Source organism: Acinonyx jubatus, chromosome F2, assembly GCF_027475565.1.
Source record: "Acinonyx jubatus isolate Ajub_Pintada_27869175 chromosome F2, VMU_Ajub_asm_v1.0, whole genome shotgun sequence".
Lineage (NCBI taxonomy): Eukaryota > Metazoa > Chordata > Mammalia > Carnivora > Felidae > Acinonyx > Acinonyx jubatus.
Window position 1 is genome coordinate 2,920,595 of NC_069394.1, and position 19,458 is coordinate 2,940,052.

Consider the following 19,458-nt stretch of genomic DNA (forward strand, 5'->3'; position numbering starts at 1 on the left):
TCCCTGGCTCTTCTAACAGTCCCTGTCCTCCCCCTGTCCCCTTTCAGAGCAGCCTCCATCACTTCGTCCTGAGACGATCTTTCCCTTGCTCCCAGGGTCCTCTCAAAGCCTGGGTGGGTTTAGGCAGCAGGTGAAAGAAAATTCATCTCCCTCTCTCCTACCTCCAGAAGCTCTATGATTCCTACACGTCCTGACCCCTGGGTTTCACCTTGGCCTCGGTTTCCTCGTGGTTCTGGCTCGCTGCCCTGCCCACTCTTGGCGCCCAAGAGTGGTCCCCACTGGACTGTCTTCCGGCTCCACACCTCTCCTGACCCTCGCCCCAGGCCCTGGTCAGATTCTGGGTAGGGAGGGGTGGCCCAGGTGGGGTACTCAGATGCTTCCGGGCCTTTGGGCTGCAACCTGAAGGTGATTCTCATTTCCCTGCTCCAAAACTCAGTGTCCCGTCAGCTTCCAGGAACTGTTGATTGGTCCTCGAACATGCTCCTTACATTTGGGTCTTTCCTACTCTGGGGGTCACGTTCCCCGTGGGTGGGATCACAGTGCATTCGGTGGGAATGTGGCTGCCTCACTGATGGTCTCTCACAGACAATGCAAACTGGTCCCTGGAGCCTGCGCCTTCCTTCCACCCTCGTCTCCTCTCACTCTGGCAGCTGGTGGCAGGACTCGGGCTTGGAGAAAGGCGAAGGGAGAGGCCCCTGCACGGGATCCTACAGCCGGGCCTGGGCCAAGGGCTCTGGCAGCACTGTGTGTGAAACGGCAGGCGGGCACGGGAGCTGGAGGCACCGTGTTGGAGCAGACGGCCGCTGCTGTGACTTATGCCATCACCGCGTCCCCACCGGCGCTCACGCACAGCACACCTGCTCTAGCCCATTACAGCGTGTGCCACGGCCCTGTGGTCAGTGAGGCTGGACTTCAGCCCTCTAAGACTGCCAGAGCCCATCCATGGCGCCTGGTGCGAGGGCTCCTCGGGACTCAGGCCAAACAGCCAGCGTTTGAACCAGTGCATCGGTCGGGCTGCCCTGACTCCTTCGTGGAGGTCGAGAGTTCATGCTCTGAGTCCCTAGTGGACCTCCTGCTCTGGAGCAGGACTGACGTGTTTCAGTTCCCTCTTTCTCCGCCTAGTAGCGGGGTGACCCCGGGCACTTAACATCTCTCGGCATCTTCTCTCGGCCTTGTAGAGGATAATTGCGGTGTCTTCTGGGGTTGCTGCAGGGTGAAGGAGAGAAAACACAGGGAGGGCTCGGCATGGCCACCAGCCGCTGTTAAGTCCCCGTAGGAAGCCATCCCTGTCACTATCCCAAGCTCCAAAGGGTCAAATCCATTGGGGCCTTTGACTCAAACGTACACAGACTTTTGCCTCTGCGGAAAGTGGCCCTTCTGACAGATTGAGGGGCTTGGAAGTGGCGTCACAGGCGGAAACCAGCCCTAGGGAGAATCCCTCTGCTCACTGATGGCCTGAATTTCCCATCCCCGAGTCTACCTTGCCGGCTCGCTCAAGCCCGTCTCTCTTGCCTCCTTCTCGCAGTCACGTTGCACAGGAAAATGCACACATTAAAGGGACCTCGTGTGCTCCCACTGTCGATTTGTACTCCGCTCAAACGTCACCTCTGCTCTGTGCAAAGCTGGGCGGAGACGAGCACTTCGAGAAGGTGACATTTGGAGGGTTTGGCCCCACAGATGGTTGGCAAGCTCCAGTCCGCCTTCCGTGGCTCTTGTCGTGCAGCTGCGGTTGCCATGGCATTTGTGTGCACGGGGACCAGGCTCATGCGTCTCCTCGGCATCGGAAGCTCATCCGGAGCCTGGGAGTCAGGTGGTGGGAAGACGGCCTGGGAAGGATGGAGGAGGCTGCAGGACGTGGGAGGGACTCAATCTGGCTAATGGAGGCTGGGGGAGGGTCCGTTGCCCGGGCTGCGTCTAAACCGGGACACGTGGATTGAGGCACAGGAGGGATTTGGGCAGGGGTGGCCGCGGCGCGTGCCAAGACCTCGGCAGCCCCGGCCAGTGGAGCCTGGAGTCGGACGGAGAGCCTCGCACCTGGCCTGCAGGCTCACACCTGCACCTCCCATCAGCCAGCCCCCCAGACAGCAGTCTAGGTTGTATTTTTATTTTTATTTATTTTTTATTTTTATTTTTTTTACATTTATTTATTTTTGATAGAGAGAGACAGAGCACAAGTCGGGGAGGGGCCAAGAGAGAGGGAGACACAGAATGCGAAGCAGGCTCCAGGCTCCGAGCTGCCAGAACAGAGCCCGACGCGGGGCTCGAACCCACGAACCGCGAGATCACGACCCGAGCCGAAGTCGGACATCTGCGCTTAACTGACTCAGCCACCCAGGTGCCCCGTAGGTTGTATTTTTAAAACAGAAATGGCACGATGTACGTCCTCCATTCCATGACCTCTTTGGTGGCCTCCAGTTACCTTCAAAATAGAATCCACACTCCCTCGCACGGCCACAGACAGCAGGCGAGGCTTCTAAATGCAGCATCTGCAGAGCCATGACCCGCACAATGCTGTCCCGGCACTGTGGCGTGGCCAGAAAGCCGGGGTCCAGCATTCGAGGGCCGTTCCAGTCCTATAAAGCCCTTTACCTGTAACTGTCACGTACCAGAAAGGTGACATGGAGATCGTGGACGTGCTTCCAGAAACCCCCGTTTCCCCCTCATTCCCTGTCCTCACCCTCAGCAGCTGCCACAGCGCCTGTGCTCAGCCTCCTCCCACGCATCCCTGCTTCTCCCCTTCTCGCCTGCTTTCACCTGACTCTGGAAAGCCTGAGAGAATCCATCCGGTCAGAGGAGGCCTGCCTCAAAGGGTGGGGAAGAAGAACAGAGAACGGGCCGGGAGCCTTCTCCTTACAGGGTAGAGGGCCACTGGCTAGGAGCCCTCAGCCATCGGTGAGTTTGGTCCTGCTGCTCGTGCCTTATAGGTGACCCCACAGTGTGAACATTCTCCAGCCGCTTCCTGCAACTGTCCCGGGGTCACTGTAAATGCAGGTTTAACTGCTGCTGATCTAACACCGTGCCTTTAATGAATAAGCGAGCATATATTTAACAGCCTGCCCGCGTTGCTGTCTTCACAGGGTTGTGCACGCCTGGCTCATTCTCATCCTTCTGGTTTTTGCCCCAAAGCTGTCTTTTCAGAGACGCCTTTCCTGGCCCCTGTCTTTCCCAGCAGAGTTCCTGGGCACCACGCGGCCCTATTCTGTAGGGTCTGGAACGATCCGCATTAAGCTCCAGCCGTCCTGGTCTAGCGTGTGTGTCTTGCTGTTCAGGTCATTGCAGGCACTGGTAATACTGGGCAAATCAACTGGGGAGGTGGCATATTCTGAAATGACGGGAGGGCTTCAGAGCACGTCAGCCGGAGAGAGATTTGTCCACTGCTGTGTGACGGTGCTCGGAGTCCTGGGCTGTAAACTGGTAGGTACCCACGCAAGGCGGCCCTGAAGCGTTCACGGAGGCCGCTGGACAGAACTCACCCAGACGTTCCTGCTTACTGGAGAAAGCCGGTCAGCGGGGTCCCTGCGAGGCTCGACTCTGGGGCCACCGCTGACAATTCCCGGGACGGAGGAGGGTCTGGAGCCAGAGGGGCAGGCCAAGAGATTGTAAGGCTCATGGGACGCAGCTGGGGAGGAATCGGGGCTGGGACGTGAGCTGTCCTCTTCCTGGCCTGCCCTCCCTCTGCGGCTCTGCTTAGCGGGTCCTCAGGGTGCCAGGACCAGGGTCTTCCTCTGGCCTCCCCAGGGACTGGGGCCAGGCTGGGAAGCAGGGGGCCAGGAGACTCAGGGAGGGGCGGAAACCATGGAGAGCCTTGGGGCCTGGCTTGTCCGGAGCCGTCTCCCCTCACGGGCTGCAGGCCCTCAACCGTCGGCCACCTCGAGGGCACTCGGCGTCTGCTGTCTCGTCTCAGGGCTCCTGCGGCCACCGGCAGCTCCAGGGATCTCTCTGGATGAGCTGTCCACCCTGCCCTGCTCTCACCGGCTGGGACACCTGTGACGGGGTCCCGGGAAGGGAAGGGTGTGGAGACACCATGACGGACATGCCTGTACACCTCCTCTACTTGCCTGAGGCTCCAGCCACACTCCCCCCCGGCAACACCTTTGCTTGTGCTGCCTTCTGCCTGTGATGCCCCCCCGGCCTGCCTGCTGTCTCAGCTCAAACACCACCTCCTCGATGGGGTCCTCCCAGGTCACCACAGCCAAAGGTCACCTCTCTGCTTCCGGACCACTAAATCCCGTTGTCCCGCTTTGATACTTTGACTTTTTATAATTATGAGTGTGCTGGACAGAATAATGGAGCCACATCCTAACCTCTGGGCCCTGTGAACGTGTGACCTTACATGGCAAAAGGGATTTTGCAGATGTGGTGATGTCAAGGACGCTGAGAGGGGCAGATCTTCCTGGATTACCTCGTGGGCCCAGTGTAATCACAAGGGTGCTTCTAAGAGGGGGCAAGAGGGTCCGGGTCAGGAAAGGAGATGTGACAACCGAGATACATTTGAAACCGGAAGTGGGGCCACAGGCCAAGGAGCGCGGGGGGTCTCTAGCTGCTGAAAAGCCAAAGACACAGTGTTTCCTGGAGCCTCCAGAAGGGACCAGCTCTGCCTGCTGGTTTTAGCCCACGGGATCCACATAAGGCTTTGGATGGCCAGACCGGTAAGAGAATAAGTTTGCATCGTTACAGGCCACAAGGTTCATGGCAGCCCCGGGAAACTAACACAGTTGGCGCATGTAGGATGGTTCCTTGGCTACAATAGGAGATTCTCAGGGATGGACTGTACCTTGCACAGCTTTGCACATCTGCGTACATATTTTAAAACATCTTTTTATGACTGCACTGCTGTTATCAGGGTGTTGTTTTTTTTTTTTTAATTTTTTTAACCTTTATTTATTTTTGAGACAGAGACAGAGCATGAACGGGGAGGGTCAGAGAGAGGGAGACACAGAATCCGAAACAGGCTCCAGGCTCTGAGCGGTCAGCACAGAGCCTGACGCGGGGCTCAAACTCACGGACTGCGAGATCGTGACCTGAGCCAAAGTCGGACGCTTAACTGACTGAGGTACCCAGGCGCCCCTTTTTTTAAATGTTTTAATGTTTATTTATTTTTGAGAGGGAGAGAGAGACAGAGTGTGAGCAGTGGAGGGGCAGAGAGGGAGGGGAACACACAATCCGAAGCAGGCTCCAGGCTCCAAGCTGACAGCACAGAGCCCAACATGGGGCTCGAACTCATGAACCGGGAGATCATGACCTGAGCCAAAGTCGGTCGCTTAACCAGCTGGGCCCCCAGATGCCCCTGATGTATCCATTCTTTAGTGAGCAATCAATCATATGTCAGTCTCCCTCAACCTCCTCTGAGCTTTTGCCCCTGGACCAGCCCTGGGAGGACATATTTCCTGGAGGAAAGGAGGATTTTTTCCCCCTGGAATAGGCATTGCACCTCTCAATGGATTTCTTCTGTGATATTTTCATAAAATGATTCTCTTATGCAACACCATTCACATGTATTGTAAGGAAAAGATATGAAACTTGCAGGAAATGTCTTGTTTCGGTAAAGCCACTTTGGCCTCTACCGCCGGCCACTGGTACAGTTTGGAAACTGGCCCACAAGGTGGAATTCACATTTCTGTGGCTCTCGTGCAAGGCCACCCGGTCCGGCCTGTCCTCCTCCAGCCCTTACCGAGCACCATGCCTCCAACCTGGGCCTGCACAATGCCGGGTTCCCTGAACATCAGGACGGTTCCAAGTTTCTGACTCTTAACAATGGTTTGCTCCCCCAGCCTGGAGCGCCCTGCCCCGTCGGACCCAGCCCTGCTCTTCCCAGAAGAGTCAACTCAATTGCCATGCCCTCTAGAGAATGCCCTTCTGCACGTGGAGATCAGGGGACCAAGGTTCCAATCAGAGGCTGAGAATTTTGTGAAATGAGTCATGTGGTCTCCACACCAGGCAGTTGCCCTGAGGGGAGGCCAAGCGTCCTGGGGGAGATGTCCCCTCTTGCTGGAACTTTGAAGCTCACGGTTTCTCTGTGTTGCCTCAACCACAAAGGCCAGCTATATGATTTGTGAGCCCGGTGCAGAATGAAAACATGGCCACTCTGGCCAGAGGCAGGAAGTCTGTCTCCCCTTCTGGTGGGCCATCATGTCAACTATACTGGAGAACAACCCCCAAAGGATGCATCGTCAGCACAGGGACGTGTTTGGTCCCTGGATCAGAGAGGGTGCTGTGGTACCACCAGCCAAGGGTGGGGGTAGCCACTCCTGTGCCCCACACCAGCAGCCCTGGAGTGGGTGTGGGAAGGGTGAGGCTGGATGGGACTCAGGATCCAGGAGGCATAGAGGCCGGGAGGTGACGGGGGTAGGGCCAAGCGTGAGCCAAGGCTCCAAGGCCCCCACCCAGACTGCTTCATTGTCTCTGGACTTTACCTACAAAACTCAAAGGTAGAATTATTAAGAATTTCAAGATGGTAACAGCAGGGCATCGAACCCCAATCATAGGACCCCCCTTCGAGCACAGGGCCCTCTGTGCCTCACTGGTCACCTACCCAGGAAGTCGGCTATCCAGCCGGTCTCCTGCCTGGGCAGGGTGAGCCTGGGCGTGGCTCCTGTGACTGTGGCCCTGCCCATCCATCAGGGCGGCAGCTGTAGGCCGGGGGCCGGTCACCAGAGGTGCACACAGCAGTCTCTGTGACGACTTGTCCGGCACATTCTGAGTGGCCACACTGGCCGCAGGAGGACACTGGGGAACCCACGGCCCTGAAGGAAATATTTCTCCTGTCCCTGCCCCAGGCTGACCGGATTCCATTCCAGCCAACCCGCTGACTCCTATGGGCTGTACCCCACGTGCCCAAAGGAACAGCTTGTGGCCACAATGGCAGCCAATCTTTAACTTTTTTTTAATGTGTTTTTTTTTTTTTAATTTATTTTTGAAGGAGAGAGAGAGACAGAGCATGAGTGGGGGAGGAGCAGAGAGAGAGGGAGACATGGAATCTCAAGCAGGCTCCGGGATCCGAGCTGTCAGCACAGAGCCCGACGCGGGGCTCGAACTCACAAACCGTGAGATCATGACCTGAGCCGAAGCCGGATGCTCAACCGGCTGAGCCACCCAGGCGGCCCCTGAGCCACCCAGGTGCCCCAATGACAGCCAGTCTTGACAAGGGCCCCTTCAGCAGGCCCTTTGCCCCAGAGGGAGAAATTGGGGTTTGGAGGTTGGGGGCCACACGCTGGTGAGAGATGAAGCTGGGCCAGCCCTGACCCTGCAGACCCGCAAAGCTGCACCCCCACCAGCACCCTCGGGGCCTCCCCGCTGGGCGCACAGCCTTCTTCCTGCTGTGCTCCCCTTGCCGTATGCACCGCTCCCTAAACTTAATTAATCTTTCAAGAGAAAAGGAGCATGTGCTTCTGAAAAGCTCATCTGTGTCCGGGTGCGGGAGGACTTCCACAGGTGCTTTCCTTCCAGGCAGCTGCGGCCCTAGGGCCCGCTGGCTTGGACTTGCCTGCCTGTCCTTGGTCTGTAGCGACCTCTTTCCCCCCTTTCCTCTTTCCGTACGTGTCCACGCGTTTATTAAATGCGCTCGCGGGGGCTGGAGTGTTTTGATATCCGGTTAGTCATTTCCGCCTGCAGGCACACAGGGAAGGGAAGCCACCGCCACCCGCTCCGCTGACCCCTCGGAGGCCTCGCCGGGCTACAGCTCGGTCACCCTGCTCTGCGCCGATGGGAGGGTCTGCGGGACCCACGGCTCCAGGAAGCACAAATTCCTTATCTATTTCCTCCCAGCCACCGCTTTGTCTTAAAATAGGACTCCAAGCCTGACATATTTTGCAGGCCACGATGCTTTGTGGATTGAACGAAAGTACAGGGTCACCGGCAGAGGTTACCGACACCCCCCGGCATTCAGAGCAGGGTCTCGGGGGGCGGGCCGGCCTGAGCTCAAACCCCCCCCCCCCCCCGCCCCCAACTCGGCCTCGCGTTAGCTGCGGGCTGTGGGCCGATGTCTCTACGGAGCTCGGGGTCACCTGTGACATGGGGCGCGTGGTACTAACGACCTCCTAGGGCTGTTACGACGTTTAAATGGGTTGAGATGGGTGAAGCTCTTAGAATCAGGCCTGGCACGTGAGTGCCGTTTGAATATTTGCTACATAAATGACACTTCCCTCTTTCCCTCCTGAGTTCTAGACCAAGGAGAAGGACCCCGGAGACCCAGGTGGCAGCTTTGTCATGGGTGAGACTGAACTTGCCCAACTTGCCCAAGTTAGAGTGGAACCTGCCTCTGCCCCTGGCCTGCCAGGGCTTGTCCTCCGAGCTCCCTGTGTCCTGAGGCTGCGGCCAGAGGGCAGGACAGGCCAGCCAGGGAGGGAAGGAGGGGCGGAACCAGGCCCAGGCTCCCCACGCCCCAGTCAGACGGGAGAGGTGCAGAGAGGCCAGGGCCGTCCTGCCCCTTCCTTCAAACACCCGCACGGAGGGCAGGGGGGGCAATCTCATGTGACATCTCATGTGTGTTAGCTTGTTCCCTCCTCACAACTGTCTGACAAGGAAGTATCACTATCACTCCTTTCTCAGGCAAAGCAACTGGGGCTCGAAAACGTTAGGGGAGTTGTCCAGGGGTCCCCGGGCTAGAAAGCCGCCAAGCTGCGATGAGAAGCCCAGCTATTTGGGGTTCTGGGCTCGTGTCCTTTCTCCTTCACGGTCTGGCTGTCATTCCACTGGACCAACTGGGAAGAGCTGGCTAGCCGTGGCTCTGGGAAGAGTCGGCTGAATTTGCTAACGGGGAGCCATCTTTTTCTTTATCTTTCTTTTTTTTTGAAAGAGAGAGAGAGCGCGCACACGCAGGTACGCACGCCCAAGCAAGCAGGGGAGGGGCAGAGAGAGACGGAGACAGACAGAATCTGTCTGCCAGCACAGAGCCCGAGGCAGGGCTCGAACCCACGAATTGTGAGACTGTGAGCTGAGCTGAAACCAAGAGCCAGGTGCTCAGACCACTGAGCCCCCCCAGGCGCCCCTCCAGCCCTTTTCTTTGGAAGGGAGCACACTTCGGCGCCGACGCTCGGTCAGGGATCCAGACACGATGGGTTCAGACGACAGTGTGTACCTGCTGCCTCCGGGGTCCAGGCTGGGGAGGGGCGTCCTTGCAAGGCCCTGCCACTTGTGTCCCTGAGGAAAGCAGCCAGGAGCTGAGGGAGGCAGTGCCCACCACTGAGCCCACTGGGCCCAGACCTGGACACAGCGTGACTGTCACTGTCTTGAGGGGAGTTGACAGAAGAGTGGGGACAAACCGTAGGACAGCTCTGTGCTGACAGCTCGGAGCCCGGAGCCTGCTTTGGATTCTGTGTCTGCCTCTCTCTCTTTTTTGCCCCTCCCCCGTTCACGCTCTGCTCTCTCTCTCTCTCTCTCTCTCTCTCTCTTTCAAAAATAAATAACTGTTAAAAATTTTTTTTAATTAAAAAAAAAAAGAAACGGACTTTGGCGCAAAAGAAGTGTATTGAGGGATATAGATTAGCCCTCACAGTCTGGGGAAGACACAGTGACCCAGGCCTGGGCAAGCTAGGAATTGGGGCAGCCCCGCGGTCCAGGTGGGCGCCCCAGAGGGATGGGAACAACAGGACAGATTAGAAAAGACCTGGCCTGGGGCGCCTGGGTGGCTCAGTCGGTGAAGCGTCCGACTTCGGCTCAGGTCACGATCTCACGGTCTGCGAGTTCGAGCCCCGCGTCGGGCTCTGTGCTGACAGCTCAGAGCCTGGAGCCCATTTCAGATTCTGTGTCTCCCTCTCTCTGCCCCTCCCCTGTTCATGCTCTCTCTCTGTCTCAAAAATAAACAAACATTAAAAAAAAATTCAAAAAAAAAACCAAAAAGGAAAGACCTGGCCTGCGAAAGCAGCAGAAAGCGGTAACGGGTTGGGCGGACGGGACAGGGCAGCCAGGGAGGGGGCGAGGAGGAGGCTATGAAGAGTCCCCGGGCTCCAGGAGCAAGGACAGGCTGCTGGGAGGGGACCGCTTCCATTTGGGGAACGGTGAGTTCAATGTGCCTGTTGGGCCCCAGGCTCTAGCTCCGGGCAGAGGCCTGGCCCGAGGTCCGGATTTGGGGACCATCGGCTCAGGGTACTTGTGAAAGGGCGAAGGTCCACCGGGACAGCAGGAGCCACGCCACGAGGGGAGAGGAGCCCAGGAGCAGCCCCCTCCACGCCCTCTGCCCTTGCTCTCCCCGGGGGCACACCCACAGTCTGCACGGGCCTCGGCTCCGCGGGCGCCTGCTAATGTCCTGCGGGCAGTCAGATCCCAGGCCACTTCCACCGGTCTGCCCCGCCACGGCGCAGGCCTGGTGCCTCGCACATAATAGGCACCCCGTGAATACTTGTAGCTTGATTTATCGATTGGAAGGAGACAGCTGGATGCAGAAGGTGACCCCATGTGTCAGGCCTTAAGGACGGGGGTCAATTCTAAGCCACAGTTTCTACCTCCTGACCCTTGAAGGCAAACAACCGTGTCCATCTGCACATGAGTCCTCGACTCGGCGTATCAGCGGAGAGAAGAGAAACACAGGGTGACACATCTCTCCCGCTCCCAAATTCGATGTTCTCCAGAGAAATACAGACAAATCCACACATTTAAATACAGGCCACCCACTTGCATCGAAAGGAGTGGATTCCAGGGTGACAGGTACAGTCTTTTCCCCAAATCTCTCTTGCACAGACACCCTGTTCTGCCACCGTCCTAACTCAGCACGTTTGTTCTGACGCCCTTGTCCCCTAAACGTCTGCACGCAGACGTGGGGCTCTGTTCTGCTCCACACAAACCCTCGGCTGGTTCGTAACACCAAGGGCCTCGTGATTTGTTTGTCCTCGGAATCTGGCTGCTGGCATGCGTCAGTCTGTCGGAGGTGGGGGATCTTTCCTCCAGTATGGTTTTAAAGCAGGAAAAATGATTTATTTATTGAGCATGCACTGCTGGCTTTGCAATTTGTGTGAGAGCAAGGCTTCGTCCTTGCCCTCCGAGAGCTCCTGGTGGGGACTGCCGATGGCCTGTCACAGACGAAATGTCACCCTTTTGTGAATTCACAGGACTTCAGAGCTCAAGGGGCCACCTGGGAGCTCACCTAAGGGGCACGAGGCTGTGCGGGACCGAGTGACAGACGAGGCGGTTTTTGGTCCCCAGCTGTGTGGTCTTTCCTGAGAGGCAAGTGAGAGCCCACACCGGGTTTCCCCCCCGGGAACCGGACAGCGGCCTCCCTTCGGAGCTGGCCAAGGTCCCAGCTCTTTTCCTGTCCCTGCGGCACTGGTGGCATTTCCACCCAGCTGAGTCACGGGTTTTTTTCCAGGTGGAGACGGTAATTACCAAACAGAGTTCCTTCGTGGCTCATGGAGGCGGCTCTGGGCTGCCAATTTAGGAACGAGCCTCTCTACATAGATACGTGTCCTCGAAGCCCATTTATAGAACACGCAGAGTCCTGGCCACTCTACGCGACACACGAGATGAGTTACAAACTACAAACATCGGGGGGGGGGGGGCGGGGCTCAGTCGGTTGAGTCTGGATTTCAGCTCAGGTCGTGATCCCAGGGTTGTGGGATCGAGCCCCACGTCGGGCTCGGCACTGAGTGAGGAGCCTGCTTGGGACTCTCTCTCTCTCTCTCTCTCTCTCTCTCTCTCTCTCCCTCTGCCCCTCTCCCCTGCTCACATGCTCCCTCTCTAAACTAAAAACAGCAACAACAAAACAAACTACAGACGTATACTAAGAACGGTGGCCGCTCCTGTACCTGATGGACGGGCACCCTCAGTGCCCCCATCAGATGAGCATCTGTGCAAGACACACACCATGAACGAGACACCAGCTCTTTCCTATGCAGGCGCTGGTCGTTGCTCGTAACAGCCCTGTGAGGCTGTGACGGTGATCCCGATTTTATTTTATTTTATTTATTTATTTATTTTTTCAACGTTTATTTATTTTTGGGACAGAGAGAGGCAGAGCATGAACGGGGGAGGGGCAGAGAGAGAGGGAGACACAGAATCGGAAACAGGCTCCAGGCTCTGAGCCATCAGCCCAGAGCCCGACGCGGGGCTCGAACTCACGGACCGCGAGATCGTGACCTGGCTGAAGTCGGACGCTTAACCGACTGCACCACCCAGGCGCCCTGGTGATCCCGATTTTAAAGACGAAGGAACTCGACTTTTAGGGAGCTCGAGATACTTTCCTTCGTATCCTAAGGAGTTTACCATGCAGGAACGTCAAGAAAATATAAAACAAAGCCAGAAAGTCAAAGCTAACACACCGTACATAAGCACGGAGAGTACTGAGTACTTAGAGAAACCTTCACTCAGTCACTCAACAAACACTGGCTTTCGCGTGAGGTCATCCCCGCTCCTGGTTGGGTTCTTCCCAGAACTCCTGTGTCCCACACGCCTCTGGTGCTAATTTGCTGATGCCCTGGGTGAGTCACTTCCTTGCCAGGGCTCCGTTTGCCCCTCAGGGAGACCACACTGGCTGCCCACGCACACTGTTGACGAGGATGCTGGAGAAGAAGATGCCAGCTGTGGGGTGCGGGTTCCCAGGGGAGGGGGTGCAGGCCTTTCCCCCTGCAATTTATCTCTAGCCCTGGTGCTGGCAAACGCGTCCTGTTCCTGCTGCTGAAGTCTGTGCAATGCCTGTGTGTTGTCACATGTTTTAATTATCCGGTGAAGGTTATAAACTAGCGCTTGCCTGGGCTAGGTAACTGTAAAGAAAAGGGCTTTATCACCGTCACGGCTAAATGCGATGGCATAAAGCTGGAGAGGTTGGAAAGGAAAATAGCTCGAGCCAAAGAATAAATGACATTTCCGAAAAAGCAGAAGTGGATGCGAAGGTCGCTTGCAATTTAAAGTCACAACACATCCGATGACATCATTGCTGGCATCTGGGTTATTTCGGGCTGGAAAGGGGCAGGTACACCCTGAGCCAGACAAGAGGCCCTGTGGCAGGGAGCAAAAGGTTTGATCCTGGGCAGTCTCTCAACCCTTCCGCGCCTCAGTTTTCTCATTCGTGAAATGGGACAATAATCACATTTAACTTGAAAGTGGTAGTAACAGAACATGAATTCATATGCCTGGCTTCTAACGGAGGCTCAAAAAATCATAGCTACATCATTAAGGGTCACAGCAGGGGAAGCAAAACGTGGGTACGGAATGAATAGGTGCTTAGAATTAATTTCACTTTCTTGGACTAACATGAAGCTCTGTTTTACACGTCCCCGTCTCGTTTGTTTCCGGACTCTGACTATGTCATCGCCTCGTGCAGCATGTAGACAGACCGTGTTCTGCTGGCAAATATACCAGGTTCCTGGGGTGGAGGAGAGCCCTGGTTGGTGGCGCTTGCCAGTTTCCATGGTGCACGCGTTCCCACCATAGCCGATTTCAAGCTGCCAACGTGATGTCACCGAATACAGGTCAGGAAGAGATGTCAGCGGCTCCTCAGTTCCTTTCCGTGGATTTCTGCCGCAAGGACACAGCAGACAAGAGCCCAGATGATGGCAGTTTGTGGTAGAGCCCTCAGGAAATGATGAGTTTGGGATACTTACTACCTTTGTTTTTGACGTAATTTCATTTTCATCGATGGCTGCGCTTGACCATCGGCTGGCACAATCCTAACACTTCACCTCTGGCAGAGCATCTGGCGTTGAGTCTCGTGTTCAGTAAGCGCTCAATATGTGGTCATCTCTTCTCTCCAGCTCTGACGTTGTCTTGTTAACGATTCCCGCCTCAGTGGAAGTGAGAGTATGGAAAAGTCTAGAAAGGGAAGAGGAAACAGGTAGGCAGAAGAGAAGGCAGGAGAAGCTAATGGAAGGCGGAGCATTGGCTGGACCTGGAGGCTCTGGCCCTTCTGACATGGGGAGCTTCTCCAGGAGGAATCAAAGTGTGGGTCCACGGGGCTGTCTTCTGTGGCTGTGCCAACCACCCCCCTCCCTGCAGACGAGGCTCCCAGCCAGTGGCCCGGACGACTCCTACCACCAGAGGAAATGGTGATTCCCCTCCTCCCCACTGGCAGAGCTCAGTCACGTGACGCACACTGGCCCTCTGGATGCACCTGTCCGGGAGTGTGAATCTTGAGCAAGCGGTGGGGAGATAAGACCGCCGTAAGAGAGATTTCTGGTGGTGAACGGCAGAGTAGCACCGTCCTTCTGGTCACTTCTCCTGCCTGGTTCCAGAAAGCCCCTGCCCCCTGCCCAATGTTTATCCTGCTTCTCTAGCTTCGCTTTGGCTCACTGAGCCCCCTGGTATGTTTTCGAGGCAGATTCTCCGGGTGACCTCCTCAATTTCTTTTTTTTTTTAGACTTGCAATTTGCTGGCTAAATGATATCATTTCTCAGCCTCTCTCCAAGCTGGTGTGGCCATGAGTGGGTCCCTGCCAGGGGATGGATGCACAAGTATTGGGTGGGACTTCCAGGACAGGGTGCCGTTTGGTCCTCCCTCCCTTTTCTTTCCTGTTGCTTGGCACGTGGAAGCAATGGCTGGAGTTCTAGCAGCCATTCTAGGCCATGGGATAACCTGAGAATGGAAGTCATAGAAGGTGGAGTGGAAACAGAAAGCCTGGGCCTCTGATGAATTCAGGGGGTCTCCACATCAGCTCTCTTTCTCTTTTGTTTATGTGACAGAACAGGGTCTGTAGGTTACTGCTATTACGGTAGGGTCTCCGCTAAACACAGCTGAAACTACTCCTCCAAGTACGCCTTCCAGTAAAACTTCTTTGGCTGGCGACCACCAGTTAGTTTCTATTATGGTAACTTCACAGCAGAGTCCTGACTCACGGCCCATTTGTCCTCCCTCCCACAATCTCAAACCCCACATTCTGGCCCCCAAAGCTTGTCTGCCTTGTCAGTGACCCAGCAGAGCCTGGTTCCTTCCCAAGGGACGGGTCCTCTTACACTCTGCCCATACTGTGCCTTCCCCAGGGATGTCCTTCCCTGACCTTGACTGCTTTTAAGATCCAGCACAAACACCACCTCTGTGACAGCATCGCTTGGATGGCTCTGAGTCATAATTACCTGTTTACCTGTCTGTTCCCAGCAGACCGCAGCAACCTGGTGTTTAGCAAGCTGTGTGGTACGTCCCGGGGGCTCAGCACGAGTGGTCTGAAGGAGGGAACGGACATCACAGACATGGGAGGTGGGTCACAGCTTTATCACAAGACCCATCAACCTCTTCCCACACGCCTGCTGGCTACCTGGCTCTGTTCATGCAAGGAGATTTCCGTGTGTCATCTGCGCTGATTTCCTGCAGCCCTGACCCATGCCAAACACAAGCCTGATTTTGAATGGATGATGTCAGGCGTGAAGGTATTTTGGATGTTAACAGCATCCCCGGGAACAACAAAATAAATAAAGTGGTAGTGGCTTATTATAGCCCGAAGTAAAAAAATAAATATCCACATGTCCTTACTGATATCAATGATTGAATAAATTAACAAATGGGGGAGAAGAGACAAATCTCCCAAGAGAAGAACTCCAAATAATTTAAGCAGACCCTCTGCCTTCAAGGAGGGTGAGCATAACTCCCTGCTCTTTAGGCGTGGGCTATACACACTGAGTTTCTTCCAAAGCGTGCAGCCTGGAAGGGAGGGTGAGGAGAGTAGCTTTCCAGGGAAGAAGGCTGACAGACCTCAGCCAGGTGGTCAAGGCCAGGACCAACAGTCCTACATCACATTGATGGTATGAGCTCTGGATGTGAGGACAATGGCTCTCTACCTCTGGGGTCTTCCTCCCAATAAATCACAGTCCCGTTCTAATCAGGAGAAAGACATCAGACAAATTCCAGTGGTGGCTCCTCCGAATAAATACCCACCCAGCACTTCTCAAAACTGTCCAAGTCAGCAAACACGAGGAAAGTCTGAGAAACGGTCATGGCCACAGTGGAGCCCCAGGAGACACGAACTAAAGGCAACGTGAAGTCCTGGATGGGGTCCTGGAAGAAGGAGGTGAGGTTAAAACAAAGGAGATCTGGGGCGCCTGGGTGGCTCGGTCGGTAAAGCGCCTGACTTCAGCTCAGGTCATGATCTCATGGTCCATGAGTTCGAGTCTTGCGTTGGGCTCTGTGCTGACTGCTCAGAGCCTGGAGCCTGTTTCGGATTCTGTGTCTCCCTCTCTCTCTGCCCCTCCCCTGTTCGCGCTCTGCCTCTCTCTGTCTCAAAAATAAACGTTAAAAAAAATAATAATAAAAAAAATAAATAAAAATAAAAAAAAAAACAAAGGAGATCTGGGGGCGTCTGGGTGGCTCAGTCGGTTGAGTGACAAAATCAAGAATACTTGGTTTTGGCTCGTGATCTCACAGTTCATGACCTTGAGCCCCATGTCAGGCTCTGTGAGGAGTGGGGAGCCTGCTTGGGATTCTCTCTCTCCCCATCTCTCTGCCCCTCCCCTGCTTGCGCGCGCGCACACACACACACACACTCTCTCTCTCTTTCCCTCCAAATATATAAACTTTTTAAAAAAATTTTTAAAAAACACACAAAGGAAAGCTGAATAAACTATGGACCTCAGTAACAGGGCATCGGTATTGGTTAATTCATTGTAACAAATGTATCATGCTAATGTAAGATGCTAATAATAATTTCAAAAATTGGGTGCAGGGTACGTGGGAACTCTATACTATTGTCTCCATTTTCCGTCAATGTAAAACTGTTCTAAAAATTAAGTCCTACTAAAAAGAAAGATCATGTTCCCAAGACTTGGGGAGACAATAATAGTGTGTGGTATTCACTGATATTATCAGGTGTCCATATGTCCCACGCTCGCCCTGGCTGACTTGGGGGAAGCCGGGATGGGGAGGGCGCAGCCCGGCCCTGGGGAGCTGACAGAACGGCAGCCAGGTCAGTCCTGAACGTCCTCTGACGGGGAGCCGGGGAGCCACGTGCTCTCCTGTCGCATGGGCCCGACTCTGACCGCTGCTTCTCTCTGTGATGCTGCATTAGCGCTGGGACCCGGCCAACTGCCCGGGGAGGTGGGCACCCCGGGGCCCCAAGAAACGTGTGCAGGGGGAGAAGGGGGTCCTGGGACAGAGGAAGGGGAGGGGGGCGCATCTGGTATTCTGTCTCTCCACCCCCACCCCTCCCTTCGCACCAGCACATGCTCTCTCTGCCCCCGTGTGTTTGGATGAGGCTGGGTCAGCCCCCTGGTGCCTGGCAGGCCGGGGGCCTGAGCCTGGCTGGCCAGAGCCAGGAGACTGTGGACACTCGGAAAATGAGAAGCGGCTCACCAGGGGCTGTCGAGGGGACGGGATGGGGCCCCTTCGCCATCACAGGCGGAGACCTGAGTGAGACTGGACTCCGGCGAGCATTCTCCGGAGATAGGCTCAGCCAGCCTGACTCGAGGTGCCAGGAGTCGAGTCCTTGTTTTTTTGTTTTTAATAAAAAAGTACAATTCCGTGATTTTTAGGATTTTCAGAGTTAGCGCAGCCATCGCGGTGACCTTGGTCAGCGTGGCGTTCAGAGTAATTACACGTGGCAGGTGGAGAGTATTTTGGGACACGCGGTCCCAGTGACCCTGCTGCCTGTGTGCACACGTGCAGAGGCTGTGCACGACGTTCACGTGGAGAAGCACCCACGTGAACGGCGACGCCATGCCTCGTACTGGCGACTGCAAGAATACTGGCTACTAGGGGCACCTGGAGGGCTCCGTCGGGAAAGCCCGTGAGTTTTGACCTGGGGGTGGGGAGTTCGAGCCCCAGGTTGGGTGTAGAGATTACTTAAAAATAAAATCTAAAAAGAACAAAGAATACAAGAATGCATGTATTTGTCATACAAATGTGATGCGTTAATGACAACTTTAGGACATGACGTTAAAAACAGTTCAGGGGCTCCCGGGTGGCTCAGTTGGTTAAGCGGCCGACTTCAGCTCAGGTCATGATCTCGCAGTCCGGAGTTCAAGCCCCGCGTCGGGCTCTGTGCTGACAGCTCAGAGACTGGAGCCTGTTTCAGATTCTGTGTCTCCCTCTCTCTGAACCTCCCCTGTTCATGCTCTGTCTCTCCCTGTCTCAAAAATAAATAAAACGTTAAAAAAAATTAAAAAAAAAAAACAGTTCAGGGGCTCCCGGGTGGCTCAGTTGGTTGAGCGCCACATTCTGGCTCAAGTCATAATATTGTGGTTCAGGAGTTTGGGCCCTGCATCGGGCTCACGGCTGTCAGCGCAGAGCCCGCTTCAGATTCTCCGATTCTCCGTGTCCCCCCACCCCCCCCGCTCATGCTCTCTCCCTCAAAAATAAAAACAAAATAAATAAACATTAGAAAATATTTGAATCTTATTTAATTTGGATATAAAGTTTTGATCTTCATTAATTAACTTTCCATTCGGTTCAACATTTGAGATAGAGGTCCCACAACAAAGTGTTATATAAATATATGAAAATGTTATTAATTTTTTATTGTTTGCATTGCCTCTAACGTGTACTTCGGTGAAAGCACATTCAAATGTGTGACTTCGGATGCAGTCACATCTTATTTCTAACCTCCTTCCACCCTGTGCTGCTGATGGTGGTGCTAGTCTGTGCACCTGTTACTGGTCCACGGGGAGATAGGCCAGGGAATTAAGAGTCTAGAAACTTTCGCAGCAATTTGACGGCTGCTTTATGTCGTTTAAATCTAAAAACAACAAAATCAGGGCTTGTATTTTGTACGTCTCTGCCTTTTTAAAAATCCCATTTATTTCTGAAAGTTAATTTTTATTGCATTTTACCAAGGTATTAGTCCATGATGGAAGTGGAAGAAAAAAAGAGGAGGTCCGTCACTGCATGCAGTTGGGGAACCCTGCCCTCGGTCACCGAGAATTGCTACAAGCTAAGGTCGTGATGGACACAGAAGCTTTGAAATTGCAACTTGGGAGAGAAAAAACAAAGGGGAGAAGATGAGAGAAATGGGAAACCTTCAAGGGCCGTCTGCTTACCCTGTAGACGCTGGAAAGCAGGCAGCCCTCTGTGCTGAGCATGGTTCCCACAGAATTTGCAGGGAAGTGTGTGTGGGGCCCACCTGGGAGCAGTACCCCTGGGAGAGTCCCATCTGTGAGGTCCTGTGTCTGCTGCTATGGGCACACAGCCCCCAGGGCTGAGCCTCTGGAAGGGCCCGGAAGAGGTTCAACTAATGCTCCCTGTATCAGAGACACCTGGGACGTCACGGTGGGGCAGGGAGCGGGGATATCTGTGTGAGCGGCTGTGGCTGGGGCACCCCAACACCAGCCGAGGGTGTACCCACACCTGGGGTAAGTCGCTCACATGTGTGTATTGTATTGTAGGCACCCCTGGGGGCACGACCCTTCCTCCCCACCCTCAGAGGTGTTGATAGTCCCACATTCCTACATCCCTACATTAAACTCCCACAGAAAGTGAAATCTCTTTCTTTCATCCTTTTTAGACGTTTATGTATTAACTTTTGAGACAGAGAGAGAACGCACACACATGCGTATAGGTGCACAAGCGGGGTGGGGGGCAGAGAGAGGGGGAGACACAGAATCTGAAGCAGGCTCC